The sequence below is a fragment of the Oncorhynchus kisutch genome, linkage group LG19, assembly GCF_002021735.2.
Source record: "Oncorhynchus kisutch isolate 150728-3 linkage group LG19, Okis_V2, whole genome shotgun sequence".
NCBI classification, from domain to species: domain Eukaryota; kingdom Metazoa; phylum Chordata; class Actinopteri; order Salmoniformes; family Salmonidae; genus Oncorhynchus; species Oncorhynchus kisutch.
In genome coordinates this window covers 32,795,350-32,807,496 of record NC_034192.2, presented here as the reverse complement: position 1 = coordinate 32,807,496, position 12,147 = coordinate 32,795,350, and the positions used below count along the sequence as shown (strand labels likewise).

General features: G+C 41.6%; 1 protein-coding gene across 8 annotated transcripts in view; it reads right to left on the bottom strand.

Moving 5' to 3' along the window:
* The window catches only part of LOC109910141 (amyloid-beta A4 precursor protein-binding family B member 2), a 45,775-nt gene that overhangs the window by 14,343 nt on the left and 19,285 nt on the right, over positions 1–12,147 (bottom strand). The window lies entirely within an intron of this gene.

Below are 12,147 nucleotides of genomic sequence, written 5' to 3'. Positions count from 1 at the left end.
CACACACACACAACACAACACAACACACACACAACACAACACACACACTAAACCTGGCGTTATATGCAACCGAACGCTTGCTTCGCTCTCATCCCCTCTCCCTCTCCGCCTCTCCCTCTCTCTCTCAAATTCACTCGTTTCACCTCATTTCCCTCTCCCTCTCCCCCTCTCCCTCTCCCTCTCCGCCTCTCCCTCTCTCTCTCAAATTCACTCGTTTCACCTCATTTCCCTCTACCTTTCCCCCTCTTTTTTCTCTTTCATCCTCCGTTCATCCATTACCCTTTTAATCTTCCTTCCATCACTCTACTTTCACTTCTATCTCTCTCCTACCCCCCCCCCCCCCTAATCTATCTCCTACCTAATCTCTATCCAATTTCCCAGAGGGCGTTCCAGTGTAATAAAGGCCTAGTGCACTTACTTAAAAAATATATATGAATTATTTTCTAATTGTGATTTATCAGGGGGTCCTGCAACACTCTCAGCACCCCTGCCTCCCGTTGCTGTGGTCACTACAGATTTAGATAAAACAGCTTTTATTTAATTTTATGGAACAATCTTCAAAATACCCAACAGTTGGATGCATCAGTGCCTTTTGGGCAGTTTAGATTATTGGTGGAGAATTAAATATATATTTTGAAATAATTGTGTTTTTGTATTTTTTGTGTGTGTTTTCTATGCTCCCGTCCTGATGAAGTATTTGTGTCTGTAAACGTTTAATGTGTATTTGCAGCTTGTCTTGACCTGCAGGGCTCCTTTGCAAATGAGACCCTGGTCTTAATTGGACTGCTTAAATAAATCAATCTCCTGGCTTTCATGATCCACTTCTCATTGAACACAGCAGCAGCGAGAGAGAGAAAGCTAGGCAGTATTGGTGGAGACCAGAGAAAGCTAGGCAGTATTGGTGGAGACCAGAGAAAGCTAGGCAGTATTGGTGGAGACCAGAGAAAGCTAGGCAGTATTGGTGGAGACCAGAGAAAGCTAGGCAGTATTGGTGGAGACCAGAGAAAGCTAGGCAGTATTGGTGGAGACCAGAGAAAGCTAGGCAGTATTAGTAAAGACCGGAGAAAGCTACAATAGTGGAAAAAGTACCAAATTGCAGTGGTGTAAAGTACTACTTAAGTCTTTCTTTGGGGTATCTGTACTTTACTATATATATTTTTGACAACTTTTACTTCACTACATTCCTAAAGAGAATAATGTACTTTTTTACTCCATACATTTTCTCTGTTGGAATCGGCTCAATTTTGATCATTGAGATAGTAAATGAATGATAGGAAAGGAAAGCGACAGGGTTATGTCAGAAGTTAATGGTTCTCTGAAGAAAAACCAATGGACATCTGTGTATTAGATGAAAGAGGGGTTGAGGTCAGGAGGTGAGGACAGATACTCTTAAGGCAGTAATAAAGGTGTGTTATCTTGTTACCCTCTTTATTAGCTTCCTGTAGAGCCATAAACTGTAAGGATTGGAGAAGGAGGAGTGTTTTAAGTAGGATATATATAACTGTGAAGTTAGAAATGTTTTGCTGTCTGATTAGAGCTGTACAGAACCTTTGGGAAGAATTCAACTTGGTTAAAGCTTCTCTGGTGTCCGTGAGTTATTTGCTCTGAAAAATAAGAACCTAACACACCCAAAAGTACTCGTTACATTTCGATTGCTTAGCAGGACAGGAACATTATCCAATTAACACACGTGTCAAGAGAACATCCCTGGTCATCCCTACTGCCTCTGATCTGACAGACTCACTAAACACATGCTTCGTTTGTAAATTATGTCTGAGTGTTGGAGAGTGCCCCTGGCTATCCATAAATTTAAAAAACAAGACAATCGTGCCGTCTGGTTTGCTTAATATAAGGAATTTGAAATGATTTATACTTTTACTTTTGATACTTATGTTACGGCTTTCTAGTTGTGATGAAGGAGAGTCGGACCAAACTGCAACGTGTCGATTGCGATCCATGTTTATTTAAACAAACGTAAACACGACTAAACACGAACACTACAAAACAATAAACGAAAACCGAAAACAGCCTATACTTGTGCAAACTAACAGAGAGTACACATAGGACAGATAGGACAATCACCCACAAAATACAAAGTGAAACTCAGGCTACCTAAATACGGTTCCCAATCCGAGACAACGAGAATCACCTGACTCAGATTGAGAACCGCCTCAGGCAGCCAAGCCTTTACAAGACACACCCCTAATCAACCACAAATCCCAATGCCTACAAAAACCCCAATAGGACAATACAATAACCCCATGTCACACCCTGGCATGAACAAATAATAAAGATAAACACAAAATACTTTGACCAGGGTGTGACAACTTAAGTATATTTTAGCAATTACATTTACTTTTGATACTTAAGTATACTTAAAACCAAATACTTTTAGACTTTTATTTTCAAGTAGTATTTTACTGGGTGACTTTCACTTTTACTTGAGCAATTTTCTACTAAAGTATCTTTACTTTTACTCAAGTATGACAATGATGTACTTTTTCCACCACTGCCTAATCGTCATACTCGAGAAAAAAGTAAAGACACCTTAACAGAAAATCACTAAAGTCACCCAGTAAAATACTACTTGAGTAAAAGTCTAAAAGTATTTGATTTTAAATATACATAAGTATCAAAAGTAAAAGTATAAATTATTTGAAATGACTTATATTAGGCAAATTAGGCACAATTTTCTTGTTTTTAAAATGTACGGATAGTCAGGGGCGCATGCCAGACATAATTTACAAACAAAGCATTTGTGTTTAGTGAGACCATCAGATCAGAGGCAGTAAAGATGACCAGGGATGTTCTCTTGAGAAGTGTGTGAATTGGACCATTTTCATGTCCTGCTAAGCATTGAAAATGTAACAAGTACTTTTGGGTGTCAGGGAAAATGTATGGAGTATTTTTTGGAATGTAGTTAAGTAAAGGTAAAAGTTGCCAGAAATATAAATAGTAAACTCGAGATACCCCAAAAAACGACTTAAGTAGTACTTTAAAGTATTTTTACTTAAGTACTTTACACCACTGGAAAGAAAGGCAGTATTAGTGGAGATCAGAGAAAGCTAGGCACTATTAGTGGAGATCAGAGAAAGCTAGGCAGTATTAGTGGAGATCAGAGAAAGCTAGGCACTATTAGTGGAGATCAGAGAAAGCTAGGCACTATTAGTGGAGATCAGAGAAAGCTAGGCACTATTAGTGGAGATCAGAGAAAGCTAGGCAGTATTAGTGGAGATCAGAGAAAGCTAGGCAGTATTAGTGGAGATCAGAGAAAGCTAGGCACTATTAGTGGAGATCAGAGAAAGCTAGGCAGTATTAGTGGAGATCAGAGAAAGCTAGGCACTATTAGTGGAGATCAGAGAAAGCTAGGCACTATTAGTGGAGATCAGAGAAAGCTAGGCACTATTAGTGGAGATCAGAGAAAGCTAGGCAGTATTAGTGGAGATCAGAGAAAGCTAGGCAGTATTAGTGGAGATCAGAGAAAGCTAGGCAGTATTAGTGGAGATCAGAGAAAGCTAGGCCCTATTAGTGGAGATCAGAGAAAGCTAGGCACTATTAGTGGAGAACAGAAGGAGATAGAGTGAGTTCACAATGTATTCATACCCCATGACTTGTTCCACATATTGTTGTGTTACAGCCTGAATTCAAAATTGATGAAATAAATAATGAAGTAAGCTTTATGCGACATCTTTTTGAGTGTGAACCCACTACACCTTTGTGTTTGTCATGCAGGGCTCCCTTGCAAAAGAGACCCTGGTCTCAATGGGACTCCCTGCTTGAATAAACCAATCTCCTGGCTTTTGTGATCCACTCCACTTATCACTGAACACAGCAGAGAGAGAGAGAGAGAGAGAGAGAGAGAGGCAGCATTAGTAGATACCAGAGAAAGCTAAACAGCATTAGTAAAGACAGAAAATATTAAATAAATAACAATTCTCACCCATCTGAACACAATTCCCCATAATTACAAAGTCAAAACATGCTTTTAAGAAGTTTAGCAAATGTATTGAACATGAAATACATAAACCCTTTTACATAAGTATTCACACCCCTGAGTCAACACTTTGAAGAAGCACCTTTGGTGGAGATAACAGCTTTGGGTCATCTTGGGTATGTCTGTATCAGCTTTGCAAATATAGATTTGGGGACTTCATCCCATTCTTCCCTGCAGATTTTCTCAAGCTCTGTTAAGTTAGACAGGGAGTGGCGGTAAACAGCAATCTTCAAGTCTTTCCGCAGATTTTCAATGGGATTCAAGTCTGGGCATTGGCTGGGCCACTCAAGGACTTGCACATTCTTGTTCTGAAGCCATTCCAGCGTTGCTTTGGCTGTATGCTTGGGCTCATTGTCCTGTTGGAATGTACATCTTTGCCCCAGTGTAAGGGCGTTTGCACTCTGAAGCAGGTTATCATCAAGGATTTGCCTGTATTTGGCTGTATTTGGCTCCATTCATTGTTCCCTCTATCCTTACCAGTCTCCCAGTCCCTGCCACTGAAAAGCATCACCATAGTATGATGCTGCCACCTCCATGCTTCATGGTAGGGATGGTGTTTTTCTCCAGACACAGCGCTTTGCATTCAGGCCAAAGAGTAAAATTTTTGTCTCATCAGACCACAGAATCTTTTGCCTTATGCGCTCACTTTTCAAGTGTTTGCAAACTCCAAGCATGCTGTCATGTGCCCTTTTCTCAGGAGTGGCTTCCTTCTGGCCACTCTCCCATAAAACCCAGATTAGTGAAGTTCTGTAGAGACTGTTGTCCTTCTGGCAGGTTCCCCCATCTCAGCAAATTAACTCTGTAGTTCTGTCAGAGTGGTCATTGGGTTGTTGTTCACCTCCCTGACCAAGATCCTTCTTGCCCGGTTGCTCATTTTGGTTGGTTGGCCAGCTCAATGTATTTTTTTTTTCAAATTCCCAATGATGAAAACCTCTGTGCTCTTGGAAACTTTCAACACTCTAGAAATTGTTTTATAACCGTCCCCAGATACACAGTTGAAGTCAGAGGTATACACCTTAGCCAAATTCATTTAAACCCGTTTTTTCACAATTCCTGACATTTAATCCAAGTAAAAAATCCCTGTCAGTTAGGATCACCACTATTTTAAGAATGTGAAATGTCAGAATAATAGTAGAGAATTATTTATTTAAGCTTTTATTTATTTCATCACATTCCCAGTGGGTCAGAAGTTCACATACTCTCAATTAGTATTTGGTAGCATTGCCTTTAAATTGTCTAACTTGAGTCAAACATTTCGGGTAGCCTCCCACAAGCTTCCCACAATAAGTTGGGTGGATTTTGGCCCATTCCTCCTGACAGAGCTGGTGTAACTGAGTCAGGTTTGTAGGCCTCCTTGCTGTAGCCATTTTGCACAAATTTGGAAGTATGCTTGGGGTCATTGTCTATTTGGAAGACCCATTTGCGACCAAGCTTTAACTTCCTGACTGATGTCTTGAGATGTTGCTTCAATATTTCCACATAATTTTCCAGCCTCATGATGCCATCTATTTTGTGAAGTGCACCAGTCCCTTCTGCGGCAAAGCACCCCCACAACATGGTGCTGCCACCCCTGTGCTCCACGGTTGGGATGGTGTTCTTCAGCTTGCAAGCATCCCGCTTTTTCCTCCAAACATAACGATGGTCATTATGGCCAAACAGTTGTATTTTTGTTTCATCAGACCAGAGGACATTTCTCCAAAAAGTACGATCTTTGTCCCCATGTGCAGTTGCAAACTGTAGTCTGGCTTTTTTTATGGCGGCTTTCTTCCTTGCTGAGCAGCCTTTCAGGTTATGTTGATATAGGACTCGTTTTACTGTGGATATAGATACTTTTGTACCTGTTTCCTCCAGCATCTTCACAAGGTCCTTTGATGTTGTTCTGGGATTGATTTGTACTTTCCGCACCAAAGTACGTTCATCTCTAGGAGACAGAATGCGCCTCTTTCCTGAGCGGTATGACGGCTGCGTGGTCCCAGGGTGTTTATACTTGCGTCCTATTGTTTGTACAGATCAACGTGGTACCTTCAGGGGTTTGGAAATTGGTCCCAAGGATGAACCAGACTTGTGGAGGTCTACAATTTTTTCTCTGAGGTCTTGGCTGATTTCTTTTGATTTTCCCATGATGTCAAGCAAAGAGGCACTGAGTTTGAAGGTAGGCCTATATCCACAGGTACACCTCCAATTGACTCAAATGATGTCAATTAGAATAATAGACGATTCTAAAGCCATTTTCCAAGCTGTTTAAAGGCACAGTCAATTTAGTGTATGTAAACTTCTGACCCACTGGAATACTGATACAGTGAATTATAAGTGAAATAACCTGTCTGTAAACAATTGTTGGAAAAATGTATTGTGTCATGCACAAAGTAGATGTCCTAACTGACTTGCCAAAACTATAGTTTGTTAACAAGAAATGTGTGGAGTGGTTGAAAAACAAGTTTTAATGACTCCAATCTAAGTGTATGTAAACTTCCAACTTCAACTGTATAACTCACAATTCTATCTCGGAGATCTACGGACAGTTTCTTAGACTGCATGGTGTAGTTTCTGCTCTGACATCCACTGTCAACAGTGGGACCTTTTATATAGGGCATTCGGAAAGTATTCAGACCCCTTGACTTTTTCCACATTTTGTTACGTTACAGCCTTATTCTAAAATCTATTAAATAAATGTTTTTCCTGATCAATCTACACACAATACCCCATAATGACAAAGAGAAAACCGTTTTTTAGAAATGTTTGCAAATGTATAATAAATAAAAAAACTGAAATCCCTTATTTACATAAGTATTCAGACCCGAAATAAATATATGAGACTCGAAATTGAGCTCAGGTGCATCCTGTTTCCATTGATCATCCTTGAGATGTTTCTACAACTTGATTGGAGTCCACCTGTAGTAAATTCAATTGAATGGACATTGTTTGGAAAGGCACACAACTGCCTATATAAGGTCCTACAGTTGACAGTGTAAAGTCAGAGAAAAAAACAATCCATGATGTTGTAGGCATTGTCCCTAGAGCTCCGAGACAGGATTGTGTCGAGGCACAGATCTGGGGAAGGTTACCAAAAGATTTCTACAGGATTGAAGGTTCCAAAGAACACAGTGGCCTCCATCATTCTTAAATGGAATAAGTTTGGAACCACCCAGACTCACCCGGCCAAACTGGCCGCCCGGCCAAAATGAGCAATCGAGGGAGAAGGGCCTTGGTCAGGGAGGGGACCAAGAATTCAATGGTCACTCTGACAGAGCTCCAAAGTTCCTCTGTGGAGATGGGAGAACCTTCCAGAATGATAACCATCTCTGCAGCACTCCACCAATCAGGCCTTTATGGTAGAGTGGCTGGACGGAAGCCACTCCTCAGTAAAAGGCACATGACAACCCGCTTGGAGTTTGCCAAAAAGGACCTAAAGGACTCTCAGACCATGAGAAACAAGATTCTCTGGTCTGATGAAACCAAGATTGAAATAGTTTTTCTAAAAAAAGATTTTCGCTTTGTCATTATGGGGAATTGTGTGTAGATGATGAAGGAAAAAATGGAATCTATTTTTGAATAAGGCAGTAACATAACAAAATGTGGAAAAAGTCAAGGGGTCTGAATACTTTCCGAATGTACTGTAGAGAGGTACGTTTATTTCTAAATCATGTCCTAAGAATTGAATTGGCTCACAGGTGGACTCCAATCAAGCTGTCGTGAAATCTCAAGGATGATCAAAGGAAATTGGACGAATCTGAGCTAAATGTGGAGTGTCATAGTTAAAGGGGTGTGAATACTAAATTAGCAAACATTTCTAAAACATGTTTTCACTTTGTCATTAAGGGGTATTGTGCGTATATATGCGAGAACAAAAATCTATTTAATCCATTTTGAATTGAGGCTGTAACACAACTGAGTGTGGAATAAGTCAAGGGGTATGAATATTGCTGAAGGCACTGTATGTTAGGCAGCATTCTCAGAGACCAGAGAGATCTAGACAGTATTAAGTGGAGACCAGAGAAAGCTAGGCAGTATTACTAGAGACCAGAGAGAGCTAGACAGTATTAAGTGGAGACCAGAGAAAGCTATGTAGTATTACTAGAGACCAGAGAGAGCTAGACAGTATTAAGTGGAGACCAGAGAAAGCTAGGTAGTATTACTAGAGACCAGAGAGAGCTAGATGGTATTACTAGAGACCAGAGGGAGCTAGATGGTATTAGTAGAGACCAAAGAGAGCTAGGCAGCATTACTAGAGACCAGAGAGAGCTAGATGGAATTAGTAGAGACCAGAGTGTTCTAGACAGTATTAGTAGAGACCAGAGAAAGCTAGGCAGTATTACTAGAGACCAGAGAGAGCTAGACAGTATTAGTAGAGAACAGAAAGAGAGGCAGCATTAGTAGAGAACAGAGAGAGCTAGGCAGTATTAGTAGAGACCAGAGAGAGCTAGGTGGTATTAGTAGAGACCAAAGAGCGCTAGGTAGTATTAGTAGAGACCAGAGAGAGTTAGGCAATATTAGTAGAGACCAGAGAGAGCTAGGCAGTATTAGTAGAGACCAGCGAGAGCTAGGCAGTATTAGTAGAGAACAGAGAGAGCTAGGTAGTATTAGTAGAGACCAGAGAGAGTTAGGCAGTATTAGTGGAGACCAGAGAGAGTTAGGCAGTATTAGTAGAGACCAGCGAGAGCTAGGCAGTATTAGTAGAGACCAGAGAGAGCTAGGTAGTATTAGTAGAGACCAGAGAGAGCTAGGTAGTATTACTAGAGAACAGAGAGAGTTAGGCAATATTAGTAGAGACCAGAGAGAGTTAGGCAATATTAGTAGAGACCAGAGAGAGCTAGGTAGTATTAGTAGAGACCAGAGAGAGCTAGGTAGTATTACTAGAGACCAGAGAGAGCTAGGTAGTATTACTAGAGACCAGAGAGAGCTAGGTAGTATTACTAGAGAACAGAGAGAGCTAGGTAGTATTACTAGAGAACAGAGAGAGCTAGGTAGTATTAGTAGAGACCAGTGAGAGCTAGGTAGTATTAGTAGAGAACAGAAAGAGAGGCAGCATTAGTAGAGCAACAGCTGTTCCCTGGTTCATACGGGTGTACAGAGAGACATCCCTACTGCTGTTTCTACCACATCTCCTCACTGCAGGTGGCCAACCCGTTCTGACAAACACACACACACACACACACACACACACACACACACACACACACACACACATGAAAGGCAGGCAGCAAGGGTGCACACACACACAAACCTCCATTTAATGTGCTAAAGTGTTGGGCCGACACAGTTGTGAAACCCCATTATAGTTAACCAATACACCTGACAGAAGCGCAACCATTTCCCAGTTAGAGAGAGGTGGTTTTATCCCTCCCCAGTCAGTCACTATCACATTAAGGATCAGTTAGCTGTGAACCCCAGTGTCATGCAGCCATCAGAGAGAGAGAGAGAGGCATTCAGGTAATGGAGATCTCACTGGGCTCCCCTCGCTGCAATGATGGAATGGGTTGGACTGGAGGAACTAGGGGGAACTAGGAAGGAACTAGGGAGGAACTAGGGAGGAACCAGGGAAGAACTAGGGGGGAACCAGGGAGGAACCAGGGGACAGGAGGAAGAGGGATGGAAAAGAGCTAGGTGAATATGGGCAAAAATTAATATTGCGACAAATTGTCTAAATGTATGCGAAAACGATAAATACTACTACTACTACTAATACTACTACTACTACTACTACTACTACTAGTTTGATGGTTGTAGCAATCAATTGTCTCATTAAACAATCACCCATATTAGCACACTTATTTCATTTCAAACTTCACATTTCTCTCGTTTTGGCTACTTATTGTAATGAATGATATCAGCAAAATGCCTGCAATGAGTGACTGGTACACTATATACACAAAGGTATGTGGACACCCTTTCAAATTTGTGGATTTGGCTATTTCAGCCACACCCATTACTGACAGGTGTATAAAATCGAAGGCACAGCCATGCAATCTCCATAGACAAACATTGTAAGTAGAATGGCCTTACTGAAGAGCTCAGTGACTTTCAACGTGGCACCGTCATAGGATGCCACCTCTCCAACAGGTCAGTTCGTCAAATTTCTGCCCTGCTATTCGCTGCCCCAGTCAACTGTAAGTGATGTTATTGTGAAGTGGAAATGTCTAGGAGCAACAACGGCTCAGCCATGAAGTGGTAGGCCACACAAGCTCACAGAACGGGACCTTTGAGTACTAAAGTGCTTTAGGCGTAAAAACCGTCTGTCCTCGGTTGCAACACTCACTACCGAGTGCCAAACTGTCTCTGAAAGCAACGTCATGTTAGTCGGGAGCTTCATGAAGTGGGTTTCCATGGCCATGAGCAATGAAAAGCGTCGGCTGGAGTGGTGTAAAGCTCAACGCCATTTGACTCTGGAAGCAGTGAATCACACTTCACCATCTGGCAGTCTGACGGACAAATCTGGCTTTGGCGGATGCTAGGAGAACGCTACCTGCCCGAATGCAATAGCGCCAACTGTTACGTTTGGTGGAGGAGGAATAATGGTCTGGGGCTGTTTTTCATGGTTTGGGATAGGTCCCTTACTTCCTTTGAAAGGAAATATTGGGGAAGGCCTTTTCTTGTTTCAGCATTGCAATTACAATACCCGTGCACAAAGCGAGGTCCATACAGAAATGGTTTGTCGAGATCGGTGTGGAAGAACTTAAACTGGCCTGCACAGAGCCCTGACCTTAAACCCATCAAGCACCTTTGGGATTAATTGGAATGTCGATTGCGAGTTGGTCCTAATCGCCCAACATGAATGCTCAACCTCACAAATGCTCTTGTGGATGAATGGAAGCAAGTCATCGGTTACCATAACCATTTAGCTGTCATTGTACAATTAACGACTGTAACTCTCTTTACCTTCAGGAAGTTCAGTTTACTGTAGGTCATCTACTGCTTCCTTAACCCTAGTATCATTTATAAGAGCCTGTCTGTCATCTGTCACACACACACACACACACACACACACACACACACACACACACACACACACACACACACACACACACACACACACACACACACAGTCTTGTACAGCTAACCTTGTGGGGACACACAATTCAGTCCCATTCAAAATCATATTAACCCTAACCCTAACCTTAACCCAAAAACCTAATCTTAACCCTAAACCTACCGTAGCTTCTAACCCTAACCCTAAAACTAACCCTAGCTCCTAGCCCTAACCCTTAACGTAATTCTAACCCGAACACTAATTCTAACCTTAAACCTAAACCCCCTAGAAATAGCATTTGACCTCAATGGGGACTAACAAAATGTTGGTAAAATGTTAGTTTTTTTTACTAATCTCGTGGGGACTTCTGGTCCCCACAAGAATAGTTAAACACGTCCACAGACACGCACACACACATTGCACGCACAGCACCATTACACACACTTCACACAGACTGCAATTATCAAACAGCTTCACAGACTGTATCCAAAGTGCCGGCCTTTATGCAAATGCTGTTACGTATGCTAATGATGACCATGCAAATAATAATTATGTAAATGATCATGTAAAGAAAATAAGTGTTCTGACCGTGACACAGACACGTACACAGCGGTGTGAGGGTCGGAGGGGCCAGGAGAGGGAGTGCATAGACATCTGCTTTCAATCTGGTTTGACTCTGATTTTAATCTGTATTGACTCTCCTTTAACTCTGTTTTTAAATCTACCTTGATTCTCATTTGACTGCTTTCAATCTGGTTTGACTCTGGTTTGATTCAGGTTGACCCCAGTTTCACACCAACTATGGTCTAGTTTTAGTGAACGGACGAGCACTGTAATCTAGCAACAAGAGTGAAAGCCAACCATGTGAATAAATCATTTGTCTCTAAATTAGTTATTAGACCCTTTTAACACACTCCCAATTGTGTCCTTTATACTCAGCATAAAGAGAATACTAAAACACTGTGGAGCTATATGGGTGAGAGGGTGGAAGAATTTTTTTTCTCTCCAACAATATTATCAGTAAAGTTATAACACAGTGTGTCTCCCCACAAACTGGAATACCTTATTGCATTCTGCTGACGTGTTCGCCAACCTACATCTATTGATTCGGTTGATCTGTTCTATCGATATCTCGAACAGTGATTCCCAACCGGTGGGTCGTGACCCAAATTTCGGTCGAGGGAGT